Raw genomic sequence first — 24,219 nt, 5'->3', positions numbered from 1 at the left:
TCAGATTGGCTGCAGGGCGGTCATAGCAAAACCCACAAATCTGAGCAAAAATGAACATTAAATGCACCTGGATCTGAGCTACTAGAACATTAGACTGATCCCTGCCTAAAAGAGAGCGTACTAAAACGCGTAAATAATGTGCCCAAAAACTCCACAAAGACTCATTGCATGCAGGAAAACTATAATTACCAGTGATGGGCAAACCACTGATGGGAGTATTCATTGGCCTGGCACTATAAATAAATAAATGACGTGGGATCTGTTCTATCTTTAATAACCAGCCAGGCAAAGCAGGCTGCAACCCTCAGCTGTCCGAATTAGCAAGGCTGGTTATCAAGAATAGACGGGTCCCCACTCCAATTTTAAATAAATAATTTAAAAAAACGCTGTGGGGTCCCTTCATTTTTGACAACCAGCTAAGCTAAAGCAGACAGCTGGAAGCTGGTATTCTCAGCCTGGTAAAGGGCCATGGATATTGGCACCTCCCAGCCTAAATGTAGTAGCGCACAACTGATCCAGAAAATGCGCATCTATTACATGCGCCAATTCTGCCACTTAGCTTGGCTCTTCCCACCTGCCCTATTGTGATGTAATTTTTGTGGGGTTCATGTCACCTTTGTATTGTCAGGTGACATCAAGCCCACATGTTAGTAATGGAGAAGCATCAATAAGACACCCCATTACTAACCCCATAGTCGTATTGTAAATAAAAACCACCCAAAATAGAGTCCTTTATTTGAAATAAAAATCCACACCTTGTTTTAAAAAATAATACACAGATATATTCATCTTAATCCGATTCCATTGAAGCCCACGTGACCTGTAAAAAAAACATATCCCTCACCTGTCTAAAATGCAGCTAACCCCTACTGTCCCACAACAATTCTGATGATCTCCCTGCCAGCCAACACACACTGACAGGAGTGTAATCGCTCATGTTAGTGTCTAGCGCTGAGCTCTTGCAGTGAGAAAGTTCACCGGAGTTCATTGCTGAACCCCAGTGAACTCACTTACTGCACCACTCGCTGAATGAGAAAGTTCTCACGCAACGGTGTTGTGGGACATTATGGACTAGCTGCAATCTGGACAGATGAGGGATTTGGATGTTTATTATTTTTCTTATTTTCAGGGGACATAGGTATTGGTAGATTAGGCATAAGGTGAGTATTTTTGATGTGTATTATTTTCTGCTTTTTTACAGGTGACATGGGGTTCAATAAAATGGGCGTAAGATGAGTATAACTGGGTTTGTTATTTTTAAATACATTTATAAAGCAGGATGTGGATTTTTATTTAAAAAGGACTTTATTCTGGGTGTTTTTTAGTTACAATATTATTATGGGGTTAGTAATGGGGGTGTCTTTTAGACGCTTCTCCATTAATTAACAGCTGCAAAGGTTACATCAACCTCACAAATATTAACCCCACTTGCCACCACCACAGGGCAAGTGGGAAGAGCTGGGCTAAATGCCAGAATTGGTGCATTAAATAGATGCGCCTTTTCTGGGGCGGCTGCAGGCTGCTATTTTTAGGTTGGTAAACAGCTGGAGGCTGTCTGCTTTAGCTTGGCTGGTTGTAAAAAAATAATAATTAAAAAAAAACAGTGTAGGGCAGGGGAGTCAAACTGCATTCCTCAAGGGCTGCAAACAGGTCATGTTTTCAGGATTTCCTTGTACTGCACAGGTGATAATTTAATCACCTACACACATCATGATTACAGCACCTTGTGCAATGCTGAGGAAATCTTGAAAACCCGCATGGTTTGCGGCCCTCGAGGAATGCAGTTTGACACCCCTGGTGTAGGGACCCCTCTATTCTTGATACCCAGTCATGATAAAGCTGACAGCTGAGGGTTGCAGCCTGCAGCTGTCAGTTTTGCCATGCTGATTATCAAAAATATTTTTTTATTGATAGCACAGGTACCAGCTGATGAATACTCCCATCAGCTCCCACCTGCTCTCACTGTTATCAGTGACAGCAGGCGTAGGCTGATGGGAGTAGTACACTCACATCAGCTGACGAATCTGTGACCAGAGGTAAACTTTTTGACGTCGGTCATAGCTGCTGGCTGTCAGATGCAGTGCTCTGACCCGCGGCAGTAATGTTACCGTCGATCAGAGGCAGTGTTTTTTTACGCCATCATGAGGATGACAGCATGGCAAACAACAGATGTTTGAGCATCCCATTCATCTGAATGGGGTCCACGTTCTGGTTTGGGTACTGTTCTGGTACCCAAGCCAAACTTTTTTACATGTTTGTCCAATCCTGAGGGACCCTAACATCCAGGGGTTCGCTCATCGATAATAGTTACATTATTTTTGCACTTTATTTATCAACTTTTTACCGTTTTCAGGATCTCTGCTTGCTGTCATTCAGCAAGAACCTTCATTATTTACTTCCAGACGATCTGATTCTATCCTGGCCATATAATGAACACAGACGTTCTTGCTCATTTACTGGAAAAGGGGAAAAAACATTCACAGTGCGGTGAAATTGTGAAAAAAAAAACCGCAATTTGGACATTTGTTTTTTGGGAGATATTTTCACGGTGTAAATTTTGTGGTAAAAATGACCTTGTGATATAATTCTGCTCATCAGTACCATTACAGTGATATCTAACATGTCCAGTTTTTGTATTATTTTAGTGGCGAAAAAAAATCTAAATATTGCAAGAAAAATTTTTGTGGGTTGTATATTGCCATTTTTAGAGACCGTAAAATTTTAATTTTTTATTTATACCGTTTTTATCTATTCCTTTTTTAGATAGCTGTTATGTTTTGAATGCTTGTTACAGCATATTTTGTATTATTGCAGCAATAAAAAAAAATTAATTTTGGCGTTCTTGAATTTTTTTTTGTTTACTGTGTTTATTGATCGGGTTAATAATTTTTTTATTTTGATTGATCGGACTTTTTTTGAATATTGCCACGTAACACCTATCTAGAACGGTGTCATGTGATCTGTCATAGTGCAGTGCAGAAGAAACAAGCAGAATTGTGAATGCAGCTCTGAGACTTTATTATAAGACTGGATGAACAGAGATCTATCATTCTTCTGTGTTATCCGTAGAGCGATTGTAAAGCTGCCGTTCCTTTAAGCCGACGCGTTGCACATTTAATCAGATACTTTGTAAACAATTTTGCCTCTCTGTTTTCTACTGTAAATGCTTTTTATAAATAGACACGTGAAGCAGAAACAGAGCAGCGCAATACTCTGTGACCCGGAGAGCGAAGGTCGCCATCCCCCGGATCTCACCGCACAGAACCCCAATTACTTTTCACTATAATTGGATCTTGTTGCTCGTGTTCTTGAAAGATTGGATTTTAATTGAGTGTCTGCCGCTCGTCATCACTCATTCCACTAATTGTTTTGTTAAATATTATGGAAAATTCAGTTTTGTTTGTTCTGAGGAAAAGTAATTAATAAAAACAAAACAATCTATAATAAGTCACATGATGGCGAACCAACCGGGGGCTGATGTAAAAATCCAGACATGGGAGGAATGTAGGAGCTGATGCCAAATGCGGTGGTGAGAAATAGTAAAGGATGAAGGAACATGTGAAAATTATGCATCAATGTCCAAAGATAGTATATTCCCTAGATGTCGGCTAGCCCATGCAACTTTGGACCTTTTGGACCTTAGTTGGTCCATTCCACTTTGCTGTTGGATGTTTCCTTTTCATCTTTGCTATGTGGCCACTTCTTTGCTGTGTACATGAATGATATTGAGTTATGTCTCATATGCTGAGGTGGATTGTTTAAAGTCCTGCACTTGATGAACAGTTCTTGAGCAACATAGACTGGTGGCACTGGTGCAGCGGGATGGTTGAGTCGGGGTGAAGTGGTGTTGAAGAAATAATGGGCTGCAAAACGATGGCTGATGTAGCAGAGCATCAATGTAGCTGGATTGTGCCAGAGCTAGAATGCTGATGTAGCAGAGTTGTGACATTGCTAGAAAAATCATGTAGCAGAGTTGTGACAGTGCTGGAGTAACAGATTTGAGATGTTCTTGGAACACTGATGCAGTAGAGTTGTGGCAATGCTGGAATGCTGATGTAGCAGATTTTGGCAGTGGTAGAACGAAGATGTAGCAGTAGTGTAAGCCTGATGTAGCAAATTGTGGTAGTAGTGGAACACTAGATAGTGGCAGTGGTAGAATGCTGATGTAGCAGATTGTAGCAGTGGTAGAATACTGATGGAGCAGAGTGTGGCAGTGATAGAAAGCTGATGTAGCAGATTGTGGCAGTGATAGAACGCTGATGTAGCAGGTTGTAGCCGTGGTAGAATGTTGATGTAGCAGATTGTAACCGTGGTGGAACATATATGTAGCAGATTGTAGTAGTGGTGGAACCCTGATGTAGCAGATTGTGGTAGTAGTGGAACACTAGACTGTGGCAGTGGTAAAACACTGATGTAGCAGTTTGTAGCAGTGGTAAAACACTGATGTAGCAGTTTGTAGCAGTGGTAGAATGCTGATGTAGCAGATTTTGGCATTGGTGAAACCCTGATGTAGCATATTGTAGCAGTGGTAGAATGCTGATGTAGCAGATTGTAGCAGTGGTGGAACGCCGATGTAGCAGATTGTAGCAGTGATGGAACCCTGATGTAGCAGATTGTAGCAGTGGTGGAACTCCAATGTAGCAGATTGTAGCAGTGGTGGAACCCTGATGTAGCAAGTTGGGTAGTGGTGGAATGTTGATTCTAAGTAGCTGAAAGATAACAACTACCTGAGTAGTTGGGTATGACCTGGGTGGATGACGTGGGTATGACCTGGGTGGATGACGTGGGTATGACCTGGGTGGATGACGTGGGCATGACCTGGGTGGATGACGTGGGCATGACCTGGGTGGATGACGTGGGCATGACCCGGGTGGATGACGCGGGTATGACCCAGGTGGATGACGCGGGTATGACCCGGGTGGATGACGCGGGTATGACCCGGGTGGATGACGCGGGTATGATTTGGGTGGATGACGCGGGTATGACCCGGGTGGATGACGCGGTTATGACCCGGTTGGATGACGCGGGCATGACCCGGTTAGATGACGCGGGCATGACCCGGGTGGATGACGCGGGTATGACCCGGGTGGATGACGTGGGTATGATCCGGGTGGATGACGCGGGTATGACCCGGGTGGATGACGCGGGTATGACCCAGGGTGGATGACGCGGGTATGACCCGGTTGGATGACGCGGGTATGACCCTGTTGGATGACGCGGGTATGACCCGGGTGGATGACGCGGGTATGACCCGGGTGGATGACGCGGGTATGACCCGGGGGGATGACGCGGGTATGACCCGGGTGGATGACGCGGGTATGACCCGGGTGGATGACGCAGGTATGACCCGGGTGGATGACGCGGGTATGACCCGGGTAGATGACGTGGGTATGACCCGGTTGGATGACGCGGGTATGACCCAGTTGGATGACGCGGGTATGACCCGGGTGGATGACGCGGGTATGACCCGGGGGGATGACGCGGGTATGACCCGGGTGGATGACGTGGGTATGACCCGGGTGGATGACGCAGGTATGACCCGGGTGGATGACGTCACTGGTACACATTGGTTTGTCAACATTAGGACAAGCGACAGAAATGGTCTCAGAGGATCAGGGTTGCAGCACTTGGCGCGGGAGCTAAGTTTGATGACTAGCACAATGTCTGCTCAACGGTGTAGATTACATGCCGTAATTCCACTCCTGGAAAAACCAATCAATCGTCGTTGATCTCACACGTCCAAGGTATTCCACGGATTGATATCACGTGACTTTAGTGGGTTCCTAGAAAGAGCCCATTACAGTGTTGTGGTGTTTCCAAAAAAACAGTGGGGCTTCTACACATAGACAAAAAGCAATGCCATATTGTCATTCACAATGTACCAGACAGACAAAATAGAAACATTTTAAAAAGCATCAGAAGGTTACCAGCGACATCAGCAGGGTGCCAACCAAGTGCCAACCAGGGTGACAAACGATCAGATCATTAAAGTAACGGTGCACACTACGCCAAACCCCAATCATGTAATATAAATGAGCAGAATGCCCCTCAATAATATCACATGTAACATACAGAAAAGTACTGGATACTTTGGTCACAAGGATCTCACTTAAAGTGACAGGAACACTTTTTGGACTCCGACATTATGACCCTTTGCAGTTTCTTATGGAGGCTTCTAATTTTGCACTTTAGTCTGTGGATGATAATTTATTAATTTTGCACATCACAGAGAAGGATGCTCTGATTTTTTCCAAAATCCCTTGTACAAAGAGTCCTGGGAGCGGCCCTGCCAATCCGGGCATTACAATCTCCATTACTAAGTGTAAAGATGGAGCCGAGGCCAGTGCAGCCTTCTTCAATGCGCTGGATGCCGGTGAGATGGACTGTAATGCCAGGACTACAGCTGTCCCGAGGAGACTAGGACCGCCTCCTTGACTCTTTACAGGTAACACGTGCTACCTCATAACTTGCGGTAGTTTTTTCACTTTCGCTCCAAAGGCGATTTCAGATTTAGCTCTTTATAAAGCCCTTCCCTTTCAGCATCACACTATGGCGCCACTTTAGGGACGATATATTGGATGACGGTTTCCCTTTAAACATGACCCGAAGGCTTAGACATAGAATGCACTGATGGACAATAAATTCTGCGGTAACTGTTCTGTAAGTGGCTTCAGACGACTTCACATTGTGGCCTCTTCATTAATAACGTTACATTGTTGTAAATCTGCCAGTTCCGTCCCTGGATCTGCAGCATTAAAACATCTGGCGGCCATTTATATTTCCAGTTTAACGATGCTCAGAGCGTTCAATATATTTTTTTCTTCTTCTGAGCTGAAGATTTATCTGTTTAATTAATCTAATCTCAGTTATTAAATCCCGGCTTAATGAAATCAGCAGAAACATTACATATTGTTAACTTATGCAGTCATGAAACTGTTCTGCTGAGACATCCGGATGCTTCAATCTCATCCATACGGCAAAATCAGATATCGGCTTCAAAAAGTGGAAAAATAAGTCCAAAAGCAGAAATGCCCGCGCCCTCCATGTCCTCAGCCGGCCTCAGGGGATGAGCAGAGGGAGGTATTGGAAGGCATCTAAAAACCATGAGTTTTTCCAGAAGAAATGGGTTCAGGAAACTCCGGTTTTGTAGGAGTTTTTGAAGTTTTACTTTTCTTGAAGAGTTTTGGAAGAGTTTTTTTTTTTATTGGACGGTGCCTGGTTTGGAGCAGATTTCTTCAAAGTCCACTTTCAAGAAGTGATTGCACATTCTTTTTCAAAACCTTTTCGGGACAAAAAGCTAAAACAAATCCTCCATTTATGAACATCAAAGTGGATTTACCATAGAAATACCGTAAATATTTTTTTTTTCCAATTGTTTGTGACAAGGATTTTGGAGAGGATCAGCTCCAAAAAAAAGCTCCTGAAAAAGTTCAGTGTGAAGGTAACCTAAAGAAATATTCTCGTCAGTAAAAGTTACCGCCAATCTAAAGACTAAAACTGTCTCTGATGTTCTCAATCTTCTGCTTGAAAAATGAGGCAAAGTCTTCGGCTGAGATGAGTGGGGAGGGAGGAGGTGCTGGAGGACGGAGGAGAGAATTGAAAGTGTTGAATAACTGTTTAGGGTTGTGAGACAGGGAGGATATGAGAGATGAGAAGTAGGTTTGTTTAGCTGTGGCGAGTGTGGTCTTGAAAGTAGTGAGGGACTGTTTGAATGCGATGAATTGCTCGTTGGAGTGGGATCTTTTCCATCTCCATTCGGCAGCCCTGGAAGCTCGCCTCAGTTCTTTGGTCATGCTGGTGTGCCAGGGCTGTCTGTTGATTTTTGCGAGCTTTGGTATGTGTGAGAGGGGCAAGAGATTCCAAAGCTGCAGCTATTGTGGTGTTATATAAAGCGACAGCGTCATCCGCATTGTGTATGGAACTTATGTCTGTGAGAGGGAGGAGGGATTCAGAGAGTGAATGTAGATCAAGGTGTTTAAGATTTCTGCGAGGGTGTGCAAGTTTGTGGGGTGGGGATTGTAGACAAGGAGTGGAGAGGGAAGAGAATGTGAGTAGATTGTGGTCAGGAAGAGGTGAGTTAGAGAGGTTAGATAGGGAGCAGAGGTGGGTGAAGATGAGGTCCAATGTGTGACCATCTTTGTGAGTGGCTGCAGAAGACCATTTAGTAAGGCCGAAGGAGGAAGTGAGTGATAGAAGTTTAGTGGCAGCTGAGAGGGAAGTGTCAATGGGAATGTTGAAGTCGCCCATGATAATAGTGGGGATGTCTGCAGAAAGGAAATGGAGTAGCCAGGTGGTGAAGTGGTCAAAGAAGGCGGTGGCTGATCCTGGGGGGCGGTAAATGACAACCAGTTGGAGGTTGGTGGGGGAATAGCCTATCTGGCTCATGTGGTCACTTCTCCCATGTAAAAGTGCTATTAATATTAAAGACTCATGATAGATGGGGCCCCATTGAAGCTTTTACACCAAGAACCACGAGCTACAAGTTACGTCACTGGCTACACTGCGCTCCACTTGTACTCATTTTGTACTCTGCAACAGCAATACAAGATGTTCTGCTGCAGCCAAGCCTAGTGATGAGCGAACCCAAACAGTAAAGTTTGGGGTCCGTACAGGACTCAGAGTCCGTGCGTAGACCCCAAACACGGACTTTTTCCTGGAAGTCCGTCATAATGTTTGGGATTGCTGCTGAATAAAGCTTGTTGAAAGGTTCCTGTGCAGCCAACGAACAAGCTTTTAGGCTATGGGCACTTACGGAGCCATCACAGCCATGCCAAGTAACCCTTACTCTGACCATTTTATAGCCATTTTACAGTTCTGAAGTTCAGGTCTCCATTGACTAACATGGGGTTTGAGGTCCGGGGTAAAGTTGGGTCAAGATCGCAACCCAAACAGAACTTTAGAAAAAAGTCCACCTGAACCAGCTGAACACAGACATCCACAGACCCGCTCATCTCTAACCAAGCCGTGTAATGTCCTAGAGTAAGAATGTTATTTTTGTTTTCTCTCAACACTAGATCGACATCAAGTAGTAAATAAGGAGCAATGCAGAGACATGACATCTGGGTCAGAAAGGTCGTTCTTCCCAAAGCGTGCCACCGGCAGGTTCTGCAGAAATAATAAGTCGGATTATCTCTGGTCTAGCTATGTCCAAAAGAGATTAAGGCAACACTCTAAATTCCCAAAACATTTTGTGCTTTATTGACACAAAGTCATAGTGGCAGCACTTCGTTCCATGAGTGGAACTTCTCAAGATGTATTTTCAGAACTGCCAGTTGGAAATCTGTGATCCAGTCTGACATTGTCACCAAGCCTTCGGAATGAAACCGTACCGTGGGTGAGAGGCCCTGAGGAAAGCAATCATGGAAGAGGTAAACAAGATGCTCCAGCTAGGAGTCTCTGAGGAGTCCAGGAGTGAGTGGGCGAGTCCCATTGTACTGATTCCAAAGCCGGACGGATCGTTACTGTTCTGTTACCATTTTTCAGAAATTGAATGAGGTGTCAAAATTTGACCTTATTCCAATGCCCTTGTAGATTAGCTGATTGAGAGACTGGGGCAGGCCCAGTACTTCATGACGCGGGATCTCACCAGGGGTTACTGGCAGGTGCCTCTGACAGAGCTGATCAAAGAAAAGACCACCTTTATAACACCGGAGGGTCTGTACCACTATGTCGTCTTGCATTTTGGGTTATATGGGACACTGGCCACATTTCATAGACTGATGGACATAGTGTTAGAGCCCCATCAAAAGTAAGCGTCTATATACTTCGATGATATCATCTATAGTAGCGACTGGCATACCCAATTGTCCCAGGTGCAAGCAGTAATGGATTCTTTCAGAGCCGCGGACTTGACGGCAAATAGAAAAAAAAAATGTGCGATAGGTTTGGAGATCGGCACTGCTGACCCAGCTCTTAAAAGTCTTTCCAGTTGGCGCTGTGCGGAGAGCCCATCCTGATCAATCCCAATTTTAGGAACGGATTTATTGTGCAACTGGGTGCCTCTGGGGTAGGGCTAGGAACGGTGCTGTCGCAACAGGTGAACAGAGAAGAACACCCAATCACCTACTTGAGCAGGAAACACTCCGGCAGAGAAAAATTATAGCGTAGCAGAGGAGTGCTTGGCCATTAAGTTGGCCTTGGAGTCCCTACGCTATTATTTACTGGGGAAACAGTTCCGACTGGTGACAGACCATTCACCCCTGATCTAGATGAGAAATGCCAAGGAGAGGAATGCTCGGGTCATCAGATGGCCTCTGTAATTGCAAAATGTTAGTTTTTTGGTAGAACATCGAGCTGGAAAGACTCAAGGGAATGTGGATGCCCTGTCGTTGGCACCTTGTATGATGACCGGTGTTCAACCCCAAAAGTTTGAACAGAGGGGGGAGATATGTGAGACAGTGAGGGGAATCATATGCAAGGGTCATTATGTGTCCCCCAGGGTGTGCTTAGAAGCATACTGAACCTCTGGAGTGCATTGTAATCACAGCCACAGCTGTGGTCACCATAGAAAATAAAAGTAAGTGTGCACTGGGTCAAGTTATTTAACCAATTCGGTTTAGAAAAAACAGTCTCGGGCTTATATTCTTGGAGAGATCTGTAGGATGGTAGTGGGATGATCTCTCCCTCCAGTCTGAATATTATAAGTGGCCCATGGCCACAGTTTTCATTTAAGCCTGCAGTTAATGTTTGGGTGTATCAGTATGATGTTTGGTTTTACATGCAGCAGAGCTGAAGGTGCTGTGGACGTAGGCCTTGCTGTGTGAAGCTAACGCAGACCAAAGCCCAGTGACGTGGGCAACCACGATAGCGCCCGGGAACCTTACAGAGGTGCAAGTGTCAGGAGTTTATTTACTTATTCCCGGTTGTGATTCGGAGGTGACTGATTGCATGTGTGCAGTATTTGGACAATGAGGGACGTTTTACTTAGCTTGCCGGGGTCACTGTCTCACTAAATTCACTGGTGGAAATGCTGCTGCCTTACACTATCTGTCTCTTATCTTTTTATCTATATTATCTATCTATTATGTTTCTATCTTCTATGATGTCTTATTAATTAAAACACTGGTCACAAGTTTGGACCCCTGTTCCTGCAATGGATTACCTTCTTATCGGAATGTGCACATTGCAGATTCAGACTGAAGGCGGCAAAATCTGTCCTCCTCTTTACTTAGTTGCCTGCTTCTTGCCACGGTCTGGCTCAGGACAGATGTGGATTAGGACTCTGTACTGTATGGAGCTGCGCACCAACACTGCTGCTGAGAAACACACACAACACTTTCTGGAGGCCACCGATTCCAGTAATGACCTGATGAAGCTGCAGACAGAAGCCGAGTAATAGGGGGCACATAAGGAATCTGGGGTGTAACACATATTCCTGTTTCTTTACTCCTCAGTTCCATATGTTTTTCTTCCTTTTGTGGTTTTGCTGCCTTCAATCTGAATCTGTAATGTGCACAATCCAATAAGAACCAGGAAAACCATTGTGTGAACGGGGTCCAAACTGGTGACTATCTCTGCAGCTACCTTCCATTTTCTGCCTTTCCAGATGAGTCTTCCTCCTATTTCCAGGCTTCCTTACTGTCAGATACATTGTTACACCGGGGTTGGGATCATTTCACCCTGAGAAGCCCGTGGATCGGTCGTGTCTCTTCCCCTCGAGCCCTATGATGAGACCTGGAAACATCTTGTGGACGGGGTTAAGAAAATAACGTTACTGTAAGAAATACACAAAGTGCGGCTGCTCATTCCCATTACCCACATGCCGGCTTCATCAACATATAGATTTGTTAATTTCCCGCTCGGCTTTGTGTCCATCTGGTTTATAAGTTTGTATAAATCTACAGCAGATGTTCATGTAAAGCTAATCAGACTCTCGTTCTGCGCCCATCACCATGGACCGATATTTACACTGAAGGGCAAGACATCCTCACCTAGATAAACGTCCTCGGGTCTTCTTTTATTACAGTGCATGTCCCACGTGCCTCGTATTATTAATGGGGTGGACCAGAACTTATATATTGTAATAGGATATGTCCATAATACCAGATTGGTGCAGACCCGACACCCGGCACCACCAGGAATCAGCTGTTGTCAGGTTCTGCTGCACATTTTGCAGATCCAGAGCCCCACAGCACCGCACACTGTGTAGTGGCCATTCTCGGTACTGCAGTTCAAATCTCATTCACTTCAATAGGAACTGAGCTGCAGTACCGGGAACGGCCACTACACGGTGTATAGAGCAGAGGGGCTCTGGTTCTGTTCACTGTGTGCCTCTGCTCACTGCAGGAGCTGCAAAATGCTTGTCAGTGGCGGTGCCTTGTGCCGAACCCCCGCTGATCTGATATTGATGGCCGATCCTTAAGGATAGATCTTCAATATATAAGTCCGAACAACTCCTTTAATTACATGTTAGTCTATGTGTTCCTGTAATAAATAGGAATTAATGGACCGAAAAGCATCCATAGACCAATACAGTCTCTCTAGGACATGACTGAGTGCAGCTCCCGCCAGAGACTCCAGGAAAAATATTTTATAACTTAAAGGGGTAGTCAGATCATCATACAGTTTGTGTGTAAATACTGGTCATTAGACAGAGGCCATCTGCTCTGAATCCTCTCAGTGAGAATGGAGACTGGATATGAAGATCGTCTCTATGGAGGACCCGTCCTGTCCTACACTACACTAATGTGAATAGACACTGTGTAATGCTTCTTTTCTCCTGTAGGAGCGCTGCAGGGAAACTGAAGACTTATGTGCAGGTTTTCTTACACATGATTGTTCAAGGTTCCAGCATTTTAGGATCAAAAGACTATTCTGTCAAGTGAGGAATTTCCAAAGTGGGGAACATCTTTAGGAAAGAGAAGAAATCAAAAGTTTATAATTATGTGTCATAAGGATGACTTTGGAGTAGGTTTGTAGAGATGGGGCCCCACTGGGTGGTGTGAACTTCTTCTATTAAAGGTGTTGGACCATAGATGCAAATTATCTATTATTATAATCGTCTAAGGTCCACTTCCGTCTGTTTGTCTGTAACGGAAATCCCGTGTCGCTGATTGGCCGCGCTCGGCCGCGACCAATCAGCGATATTGGGGCGGGATTTAAACACTGCTTCACTTTTTACTATTGATGCTGCCTATGCAGCATCAATAATAAAAAGATATAATGTTAAAAATAATAATAAAAAAATAAAATCGTGATATTCTCACCTTCCGGCGTCCCCAGCAGCTTTTCCCGCTCCTTGCGATGCTCCGGCCCAGTAATGCTTTAGGGTAATGACCCCAGATGACGCAGCGGTCTCGCGAGACTGCTACATCATTACGGGTTATTGCCGCAGAGCATCACTGGGAACGGACCTGGCGGGAGCATCGCTAAAGGCCTGGGCTGGATCCGGGGGTCGCCGGAAGGTTAGTATATAACTATTTTTATTTTAATTCTTTTTTAAACATGGATATGGTGCCCACACTGCTATATACTACGTGGCTGTGTTATATACTACGTGGGCTGTGTTATATACTGCGTGGACTGTGCTATATACTACGTGGGCTGTGTTATACACTATGTGAGCTGTGTTATATACTGCGTGGGCTGTGCTATATACTGCGTGGGCTGTGCTATATACTGCGTGGGCTGTGCTATATACTACGTGACTGTGCTATATACTACGTGGGTGTGTTACATACTATGTGGCTGTGTTATATGCTACGTGGCTGTGTTATATACTATGTGGCTGTGTTATATGCTACGTGGCTGTGCTATATGCTACGTGGCTGTGCTATATACTACGTGGCTGTGCTATATACTACGTGGCTGTGCTATATACTATGTGGCTGTGCTATATACTACGTGGCTGTGTTATATGCTACATGGCTGTGCTATATGCTACGTGGGCTGTGTTATATACTACGTGGGCTGTGTTATATGCTACGTGGCTGTGCTATATTTCTCTGCTGTATCTGTGCATCATGAATCTAGTATGGGTGCAAGGGCCCAACTAGTATGGGTGCAGAGGTCCAGCTAGTATGGGTGCAAGGTCCAACTAGTATGGGTGCAGGGCCCAACTAGTATGGATGCAGGGGTCCAGCTAGTATGGGTGCAAGGGTCCAGCTAGTATGGGTTCAAGGTCCAGCTAGTATGGGTGCAAGGTCCAACTAGTATGGGTGCAAGGTCCAACTAGTATGGGTGCAGGGGCCCAACTAGTATGAGTGCAGGGGCCCAACTAGTATGGGTGCAGGGGTCCAGCTAGTATGGGTGCAAGGTCCAACTAGTATGGGTGCAGGGGCCCAACTAGTATGAGTGCAGGGGCCCAACTAGTATGGGTGCAGGGGTCCAACTAGTATGGGTGCAGAGGTCCAGCTAGTATGGGTGCAAGGTCCAACTAGTATGGGTGCAGGGGCCCAACTAGTATGGGTGCAGGGGTCCAGCTAGTATGGGTGCAGAGGTCCAACTAGTATGGGTACAGGGGTCCAACTAGTATGGGTGCAGAGGTCCAGCTAGTATGGGTGCAGGGGCCCAACTAGTATGGGTGCAGGGGCCTAACTAGTATGGGTGCAGAGGTCCAGCTAGTATGGGTACAGGGGTCCAACTAGTATGGGTACAGGGGTCCAACTAGTATCGGTGCAGGGGTCCAACTAGTATAGGTGGAGGGCCTAACTAGTATGTGTGAAGAGGTCCAGCTAGTATGGGTGCAGGGGTTCAACTAGTATAAGTGCAGGGGCCTAACTAGTATGGGTGCAGGGGTCCAACTAGTATGGGTGCAAGGCCTAACTAGTATGTGTGGAGAGGTCCATCTAGTATGGGTGCAGGGGTCCATGTAGTATGGGTGCAGGGGTCCATCTAGTATGGGTGCAGGGGTCCATGTAGTATGGGTGCAGGGGTCCAACTAGTATGGGTGCAGGGGCCCAACTAGTATGGGTGCAGGGGCCCAACTAGTATGGGTGCAAGGACTAACTAGTATGTGTGGAGAGGTCCATCTAGTATGTGTGGAGAGGTCCATCTAGTATGGGTGCAGGGGTCCATGTAGTATGGGTGCAGGGGTCCATCTAGTATGGGTGCAGGGGTCCATGTAGTATGGGTGCAGGGGTCCAACTAGTATGGGTGCAGGGCCTAACTAGTATGTCTGGAGAGGTCCATCTAGTATGGGTGCAGGGGCCCAACTAGAATGGGTGCAGGGCCTAACTAGTATGGGTGGAGAGGTCGGAGACTCACCAGGACCAAAAAAGTCCCTTTAGGCGATATGAGAAGACCAACACTATAAAAGACTTGCGAACGTTGCTCATTTTGCATCTTTAGGAGACAGTATAGAGCAGGGGTGTCAAACTGCATTCCTCGAGGGCTGCAAACAGGTCATGTTTTCAGGATTTCCTTGCATTGCACAGGTGATAATTTAATCACCTGCAGAGAATGATTCCAGCACCTTGTGTAATGCTAAGGAAATCTTGAAAACACGCATGGTTTGAGGCCCTCGAGGAATGCAGTTTGACACCCCTGGTATAGAGGATGCCCAGAAATAAGGCAGGAGGAGAACTACAAAGAGCCTAACTTCCACATGTGGCCCTATCCAGTGGCCCTCCAAGAGGTGCAAGACTACAAGGACTGTATCTGTGAGATTGCACTGACAGTTAAAGTTTTCCAACAATTGAAAAGCGGCAAGTTAAAGACCAGCGGTATTGGTGGTATTGGACCCGGGGCTGAAGTCAAGGCTACAACAAGGCAGATGACAATTTTTCCTAATGATGATGGTTTAGAAGTGGATTCAAGAGGCGCACGTCCAATTTATGTTTGATAGTTTTTTTTTTTTGTGAACTTTCTACTTTTTGTCAAAACAACAAGATGATTCTGTTTTTTTCCTGTTTACCTCCATTGACCCAGAGCTGCCGAGGTTTTACTTCAGCAATTTTGTCAATTTTGAAAATTTCGGATCATTGGGTGAATTATTTTTTATCTTTCACATTGCGCAACAGCAAAAAGATTTAGTTGCCTTGACTACCTGTAATTCACACATGATGCAGCTCCAGGCAGAGAATTGGGGCATTTAGTGAGAGATCTGCTTTCTTTATCTTACTTGAATGTCTTCGATTTTTTTACTCTTTTATACAATTTTTTTTTTTAGAAAAGTTGCAACGTTTTATTTTTTTAATTTATTTTTTAATTTAAAGGCACAAAAGTGTTAGCGCCTTGCTGCCCTTACAACTCTCTTTGTCCCCATGAAGATCACAACAATTATTTTCCAAAAAAATCATAAGGCCAAAACTATTAATAGGATTGTCTAAAGCAGGGGCCAGGAGAGCAGTCAACTTTTTATCATAATAAGCTTTGTAAATCATATACAGTACAGACCAAAAGTTTGGACACACCTTCTCATTTAAAGATTTTTCTGTATTTTCACGACTATGAAAATTGCACATTCACACTGAAGGCATCAAAACTATGAATTAACACATGTGGCATTGTATACTTAACAAAAAAGTGTGAAACAACTGAAATTGTGTCTTATATTCTAGGTTCTTCAAAGTAGCCACATTTTGCTTTCATGACTGCTTTGCACACTCTTGGCATTCTCTTGATGAGCTTCAAGAGGTAGTCACCGGGAATGGTTTTCACTTCACAGGTGCGCCCTGTCAGGTTTAATAAGTGGGATTTCTTGCCTTATAAATGGGGTTGGGACCATCAGTTGTGTTGAGCAGAAGTCTGGTGGATACACAGCTGATAGTCCTACTGAATAGACTGTTAGAATTTGTATTATGGCAAGAAAAAAGCAACTAAGTAAAGAAAAACAAGTGGCCATCATTACTTTAAGAAATGAAGGTCAGTCAGTCTGAAAAATTGGGAAAACTTTGAAAGTGTCCCCAAGTGCAGTGGCAAAAACCATCAAGCGCTACAAAGAAACTGGCTCACATGAGGACCGCCCCAGGAAAGGAAGACCAAGAGTCACCTCTGCTTCTGAGGATAAGTGTAACAATATATAGGAACTAAGGAATCTGATAGCGTGGGATAAAACCAGTCTGAGAGCAAAGCTGCAGTAAATGATGTATTTAAACAAAGCAAAAATGCAAACAGAACTAACACAGAAATTCCTGCAATTGTAACGAGGTGCTCAGCACAATATGGTAAATCACAACACAGTGAATAGCGGGACGCGACCGCTAATATTAACCAGCCCAGCAAGAATATGACGAGGGAGCAAACAAGACACTTGACAAGGAAGTCCAGTAGGTTATTAGTGTAAATGCACACAGTACTTAAACGAGGAGGTCCAGCAAAACATGATCATACGTGCGCACAGCACTTGTTTGTGGAAGTTCAATAATATGCAGGTGGTGCGTTGAGCATAAAGTCCTGAGAAAGAGGATGAAGGGAAAAAGAGGGAGAGCGCTATCTAAGCGTAGTAGATGAGTAAAAACTCTCTTGGTGAGGAAAGCAACATTAGAATCTTGCTCACCTGGTGTGGTTGTGCAGAGAGGCACAACACTGGGAAAAGTTTAGCAAACTAGGGAAATCCTTCCACAGATGCGCAGCCCATCACAGCAGTTCCAGAGGTGAGATACAGCTGAAAGGAGCGAGGCAGACCACCGAGTAGTGAGCAACTGAAGCAGGGAGCTCACCAGACCACAGGCAGATTCTCAGGAGCCAGCAGTACAAAATACTCAGGCACAGAACACCACATGACTCGGATTTAAATAATCAGGACAGACAGGGAGTTCCATGACAGGGTGAGATCCAAGACTCCATCTTGGATCAGGGCGAACAGGAACAAGGGAAGTCCGGAATCCTTACATTACTCCCACCTCAGAAGCGGCCTCCGGACGATCCAGGACCAGGCTTGTCAGGATATTTCTGATGGAACAGAGCAACTTTATGGGGAGCACAGATATTGCCCACCGGCTCCCAAGAGTTCTCCTCAGATGGATATCCTTGCCATTTGATGAGATACTGCAGTTGATTCCTGCGGATACTAGAGTCCAGAAACTTCTCCACAATAAACTGTTCTTGTCCATCCACTAACACAGGTTGAGGGGGAGGTGTAATACGACGCTGAAAAGTATTTGGAGACAATGGTTTTAACAAGGAGACATGAAACACAGGATGTACCTTCAAGGTCCTTGGCAACTTCAGACGACCGGCGACGGAGCTTATGATCCCAGATATCTTGAAAGGACCGATGAATTTTTGTCCCAGCTTCTGTGAAGGCACATTCAATTTAAAATCTTATTGGATAACCACACAGAGTCTCCTACCTTAAACATAGGTGCAGGTCTCCGGAACCTAATCGGTAGATCTGTTGTGTCTTTCCTGTGCGGTAGATAGCGATTCTTTCAGAGTTTCTAGATCTTGTCTCATCCTTGCCAACCTCTCATCTACTGTGATGTCCATAAAGTTACCCCCTGCTCCAGAATGCACCATAGCTGCGCTTTACCTGCAAGTTCTTTGGAGGGAAGGGGAGAGTTAGAGATACGGTTAAAGGCTACAACTTTCTCCTGTCTACGTTCAGTGACACGTATGTCAATGCGCACACAATGTTGTATGAACGCCTCTAACTCTTGAGGAGAATCTGCATGGGCTAATTCGTCCTTAATCATACTAGAAAGCCCCTTCTTAAAAATGGGTAATTGAGCATAACAGTCCCAAACCGTATCCACTGCCAACCGCCTAAATTCAGTGGCGTATTCAACAACGGAACGCTTACCCTGGCGTAAAGACAACAATGCAGTTTCAGCTGTAGTGCGACGATTTGGATCATCAAACATCATAGACATTGCAGCAAGAAAATCATCCAGATTATTTAAGCGAGGGTCACGAGTCTCAATTAGTGGATTCGCCCACACGAGAGCTCGCGAAGTAAGTAACATAATTATACACAAAACCTTGGATCGATCTGTGTGAAAGTGGGCAGCATGAACATCAAAATACAAAATGTATTGATTTTTAAACCCACGAAATTTGTAGCGTTCACCATTAAATCTAAACGGAGGTAACTTGGGAGGACTAGCTCGCAGTAACTGCCCCTGAGGCGGAGGCGCCCGTGCTGTTACTTGATTATCTAAATCCTGCAGCGCCTGCCCGAAATGGGCCTCCCAGTTAGCCATCTTGTTTTGCAGAGCTTCTACGTCCCCTTGTAAAGAGTTGATCATAGAAAACAACTGATCCAACTTTGTCTCAGCTGACATTATCCCAGCAGATTCCTAAATGGCCTGAGTATCCTGTAACAACATATAGGTACTAAGGAATCTGATAGCGTGGGATAAAACCAGTCTGAGAGCAAAGTTGCAGTAAATGATGTATTTAAACAAAGCAAAAATGCAAACAGAACTAACACAGAAATTCCTGCAATTGTAACGAGGTGCTCAGCACAATATGGTAAATCACAACACAGTGAAAAGCGGGACGCGACCTCTAATATTAACCAGTCCAGCAAGGATATGACAAGGGGGCAAACAAGACACTTGGCAAGGAAGTCCAGTAGGTTATTAGTGTAAATGCACACAGTACTTAAACTTGGGAATCCAGCAGAAGTGTAGTAGAAATGCACACAGTACTTAAACGAGGAAGTCCAGCAAAACTTGATCATACGTGCACACAGCACTTGTTTGTGGAAGTTCAATAATATGCAGGTGGTGCGTTGATCATGAAGTCCTGAGAAAGAGGATGAAGGGAAAAAGAGGGAGAGCGCTATAAGTGTACTAGATGAGTAAAAACTCTCTTGGTGAGAAAAGCAACATTAGAATCTTGCTCACCTGGTGTGGTTGTGCAGAGAGGCACAACACTGGGAAAAGTTTAGCAAACTAGGGAAATCCTGCCACAGGTGAGCTGCCAGTCGCAGCAGTTCCAGAGGTGAGATGCAGCTGAAAGGAGCGAGGCAGACCACCGAGTAGCGAGCAGCTGAAGCAGGGAGCTCACCAGACCACAGGCAGATTCTCAGGAGCCATCAACACAAAATACTCAGGCACAGAAAAACACATGACTCGGACTTAAATAATCAGGACAGACAGGGAGTTCCATGACAGGGTGAGATCCAAGACTCCATCTTGGATCAGGGCGAACAGGAACAAGGGAAGTGCGGAATCCTTACAATAAGTTTATCCGAGTCACCAGCCTCAGAAATCGCAGGTTAACAGCAGCTCAGATTAGAGACCAGGTAAATGCCACGCAGAGTTCTAGCAGCAGACACATCTCTACAACAACAGTTAAGAGGAGACTTTGTGCAGCAGGCCTTCATGGTAAAATAGCTGCTAGGAAACCACTGCTAAGGACAGGCAACAAGCAGAAGAGACTTGTTTGGGCTAAAGAACACAAGGAATGGACATTAGACCAGTGGAAATCTGTGCTTTGGTCTGATGAGTCCAAATTGGACATCTTTGGTTCCAACCACCGTGTCTTTGTGCGACGCAGAAAAGGTGAACGGATGGACTCTACATGCCTGGTTCCCACCGTGAAGCATGGAGGAGGAGGTGTGATGGTGTGGGGGGCTTTGCTGGTGACACTGTTGGGGATTTATTCAAAATTGAAGGCATACTGAACCAGCATGGCTACCACAGCATCTTGCAGCGGCATGCTATTCCATCCGGTTTGCGTTTAGTTGGACCATCATTTATTTTTCAACAGGACAATGACCCCAAACACCTCCAGGCTGTGTAAGGGCTATTTGACCAAGAAGGAGAGTGATGGGGGGCTACACCAGATGACCTGGCCTCCACAGTCACCAGACCTGAACCCAATCGAGATGGTTTGGGGTGAGCTGGACCGCAGAGTGAAGGCAAAAGGGCCAACAAGTGCTAAGCATCTCTGGGAACTCCTTCAAGATTGTTGGAAGACCATTCCCGGTGATTACCTCTTGAAGCTCATCAAGAGAATGCCAAGAGTGTGCAAAGCAGTCATCAAAGCAAAAAGTGGCTACTTTGAAGAACCTAGAATATAAGACATAATTTCAGTTGTTTCACACTTTTTTGTTAAGTATATAATTCCACATGTGTTAATTCATAGTTTTGATGCCTTCAGTGTGAATTTACAATTTTCATAGTCATGAAAATACAGAAAGATCTTTAAATGAGAAGGTGTGTCCATACTTTTGGTCTGTACTGTACGTCACATAGGAGTCGCTGGGGCTACTGTATGTACATCACATAGGAGATGCTGAGACTACTGTATGTACATCACATAGAAGATGCTGGGACTGCTGTATATACATCACATGGGAGACGCTGGGACTGCTGTATATACATCACACAGGAGACGCTGAGACTGCTGTATCTATATCATATAGAGGACATTGAGACAGCTGTATATACAGTGGGGCAAAAAAGTATTTAGTCAGTCAGCAATAGTGCAAGTTCCACCACTTAAAAAGATGAGAGGCGTCTGTAATTTACATCATAGGTAGACCTCAACTATGGGAGACAAACTGAGAAAAAAAAATCCAGAAAGTCACATTGTCTGTTTTTTTAACATTTTATTTGCATATTATGGTGGAAAATAAGTATTTGGTCAGAAACAAACAATCAAGATTTCTGGCTCTCACAGACCTGTAACTTCTTCTTTAAGAGTCTCCTCTTTCCTCCACTCATTACCTGTAGTAATGGCACCTGTTTAAACTTGTTATCAGTATAAAAAGATACCTGTGCACACCCTCAAACAGTCTGACTCCAAACTCCACTATGGTGAAGACCAAAGAGCTGTCAAAGGACACCAGAAACAAAATTGTAGCCCTGCACCAGGCTGGGAAGACTGAATCTGCAATAGCCAACCAGCTTGGAGTGAAGAAATCAACAGTGGGAGCAATAATTAGAAAATGGAAGACATACAAGACCACTGATAACCTCCCTCGATCTGGGGCTCCACGCAAAATCCCACCCCGTGGGGTCAGAATGATCACAAGAACGGTGAGCAAAAATCCCAGAACCACGCGGGGGGACCTAGTCAATGAACTGCAGAGAGCTGGGACCAATGTAACAAGGCCTACCATAAGTAACACACTACGCCACCATGGACTCAGATCCTGCAGTGCCAGACGTGTCCCACTGCTTAAGCCAGTACATGTCCGGGCCCGTCTGAAGTTTGCTAGAGAGCCTTTGGATGATCCAGAGGAGTTTTGGGAGAATGTCCTATGGTCTGATGAAACCAAACTGGAACTGTTTGGTAGAAACACAACTTGTCGTGTTTGGAGGAAAAAGAATACTGAGTTGCATCCATCAAACACCATACCTACTGTAAAGCATGGTGGTGGAAACAGCATGCTTTGGGGCTGTTTCTCTGCAAAGGGGCCAGGACGACTGATCCGGGTACATGAAAGAATGAATGGGGCCATGTATCGTGAGATTTTGAGTGCAAACCTCCTTCCATCAGCAAGGGCATTGAAGATGAAACGTGGCTGGGTCTTTCAACATGACAATGATCCAAAGCACACCGCCAGGGCAACGAAGGAGTGGCTTCGTAAGAATCATTTCAAGGTCCTGAAGTGGCCTAGCCAGTCTCCAGATCTCAACCCTATAGAAAACCTTTGGAGGGAGTTGAAAGTCTGTGTTGCCAAGCGAAAAGCCAAAAACATCACTGCTCTAGAGGAGATCTGCATGGAGGAATGGGCCAATATACCAACAACAGTGTGTGGCAACCTTGTGAAGACTTACAGAAAACGTTTGACCTCTGTCATTGCCAACAAAGGATATATTACAAAGTATTGAGATGAAATTTTGTTTCTGACCAAATACTTATTTTCCGCCATAATATGCAAATAAAATGTTAAAAAAACAGACAATGTGATTTTCTGGATTTTTTTTTCTCAGTTTGTCTCCCATAGTTGAGGTCTACCTATGATGTAAATTACAGACGCCTCTCATCTTTTTAAGTGGTGGAACTTGCACTATTGCTGACTGACTAAATACTTTTTTGCCCCACTGTACATCACATAGGAGAAGCTGGGACTGCTGTACATACATAACATAGGAAACACTGAGACTGCTATATATGCATCACAGGAGACTCTGGGGTCATATAAATTACAGGAGGGGCTGGGTGCATAAACATCACAGGAGATTCTGGGACATATTCATCACAGGGGAGGCTGGGGTGAATAGACATCACTGAGGTGCGATATACATGTCCTTGGGGGGAATATACATCACTGGTGGGGTCACATACATCACTGGGGGCTATATAAATCAGAGGTGGGGGATATAAAGTACTCAGGGGGATACACAGCACTTTTGGGGTAAATGCAGCACTGGGGAATATACACATCACTTGCGTGCACATACAGCTGTGGAGGGATGTACAGCACTGGGGGGAGTGGGGATATACATCACTGAGGGGGACATGCATCGCCAGGGAGGCACATAGATCACCAGGGTGGGGGGCTCATAGATCACTGAGGGGCACATAGCTGGAGGGGACAGAGATCACAGGGGGCACAGATATCACATGGGAGCACAAATATCACAGGGGGTACATAGCAGGGGGCACAGGGACAGCAGGGGGCACATAGATCAAAGGGAGCACAAAGCTGGGAGCCACAGATATCACAGGGGTGCACATAGCTGGGGGGCACAGATCACAGGGGTCATATAGCTGGGGGGGCACAGATCATATGGGGCACATATCACCAGTAGAAAAGCACAGAGATTGCTCTGGACTCAGCAGCAGCTCCTGTTCAGGGACAGGAGGATGGGTGAGCATTGGGCGCTAACCCTGCCCACCCGGGCACTAACCTCACCCACCCAGACGACGTCATCCATGTGCAGGCCAGGCAGCGTTCTATAATGAAAGCTGCATGCCCTGCACTTGGGGGTTAAAGGGCCGGCAGCTGGCAGGATACGGCTGCTGCCCGAGCATTGTGGACTCCGAGGACCTGCCCGCGGGCTGCATGAAAAGTCACCGCTGGCCGCATGCAGCCCGTGGGCCTGAGGTCCCCCACCCCTGGTCTACAGCATTAAGAAATGGATCCCTGATCAGGATCTTCATCTACAAAGCAAAGCGGACAGAGAGTCTGTAGTCCGTGCATTACACATGGCGCTCATTGTGTCTCATAAGTAAAGTGTAATAATTCATTTCTCCTGTGGGCCTGCTGCAGGAAATGTAAGATAAGGTTCCCATAGAGATTACATTGGATCACTGGAGATCTTACCAGCACAATCTCCTGTTAGAGCCTAAAGCCGGCCATACACATTAGACGGCGGTATGTTTGGCCGATCGTTTGGCCGAGAGCCATCTCCGACGGCTCTCCCATATACAGGA

The sequence above is a fragment of the Ranitomeya imitator genome, chromosome 8 (genome assembly GCF_032444005.1).
Source record: "Ranitomeya imitator isolate aRanImi1 chromosome 8, aRanImi1.pri, whole genome shotgun sequence".
NCBI classification, from domain to species: Eukaryota; Metazoa; Chordata; class Amphibia; order Anura; family Dendrobatidae; genus Ranitomeya; species Ranitomeya imitator.
The sequence above is the reverse complement of the archived record's forward strand: the minus strand, read 5'-3'. Positions refer to the sequence as shown.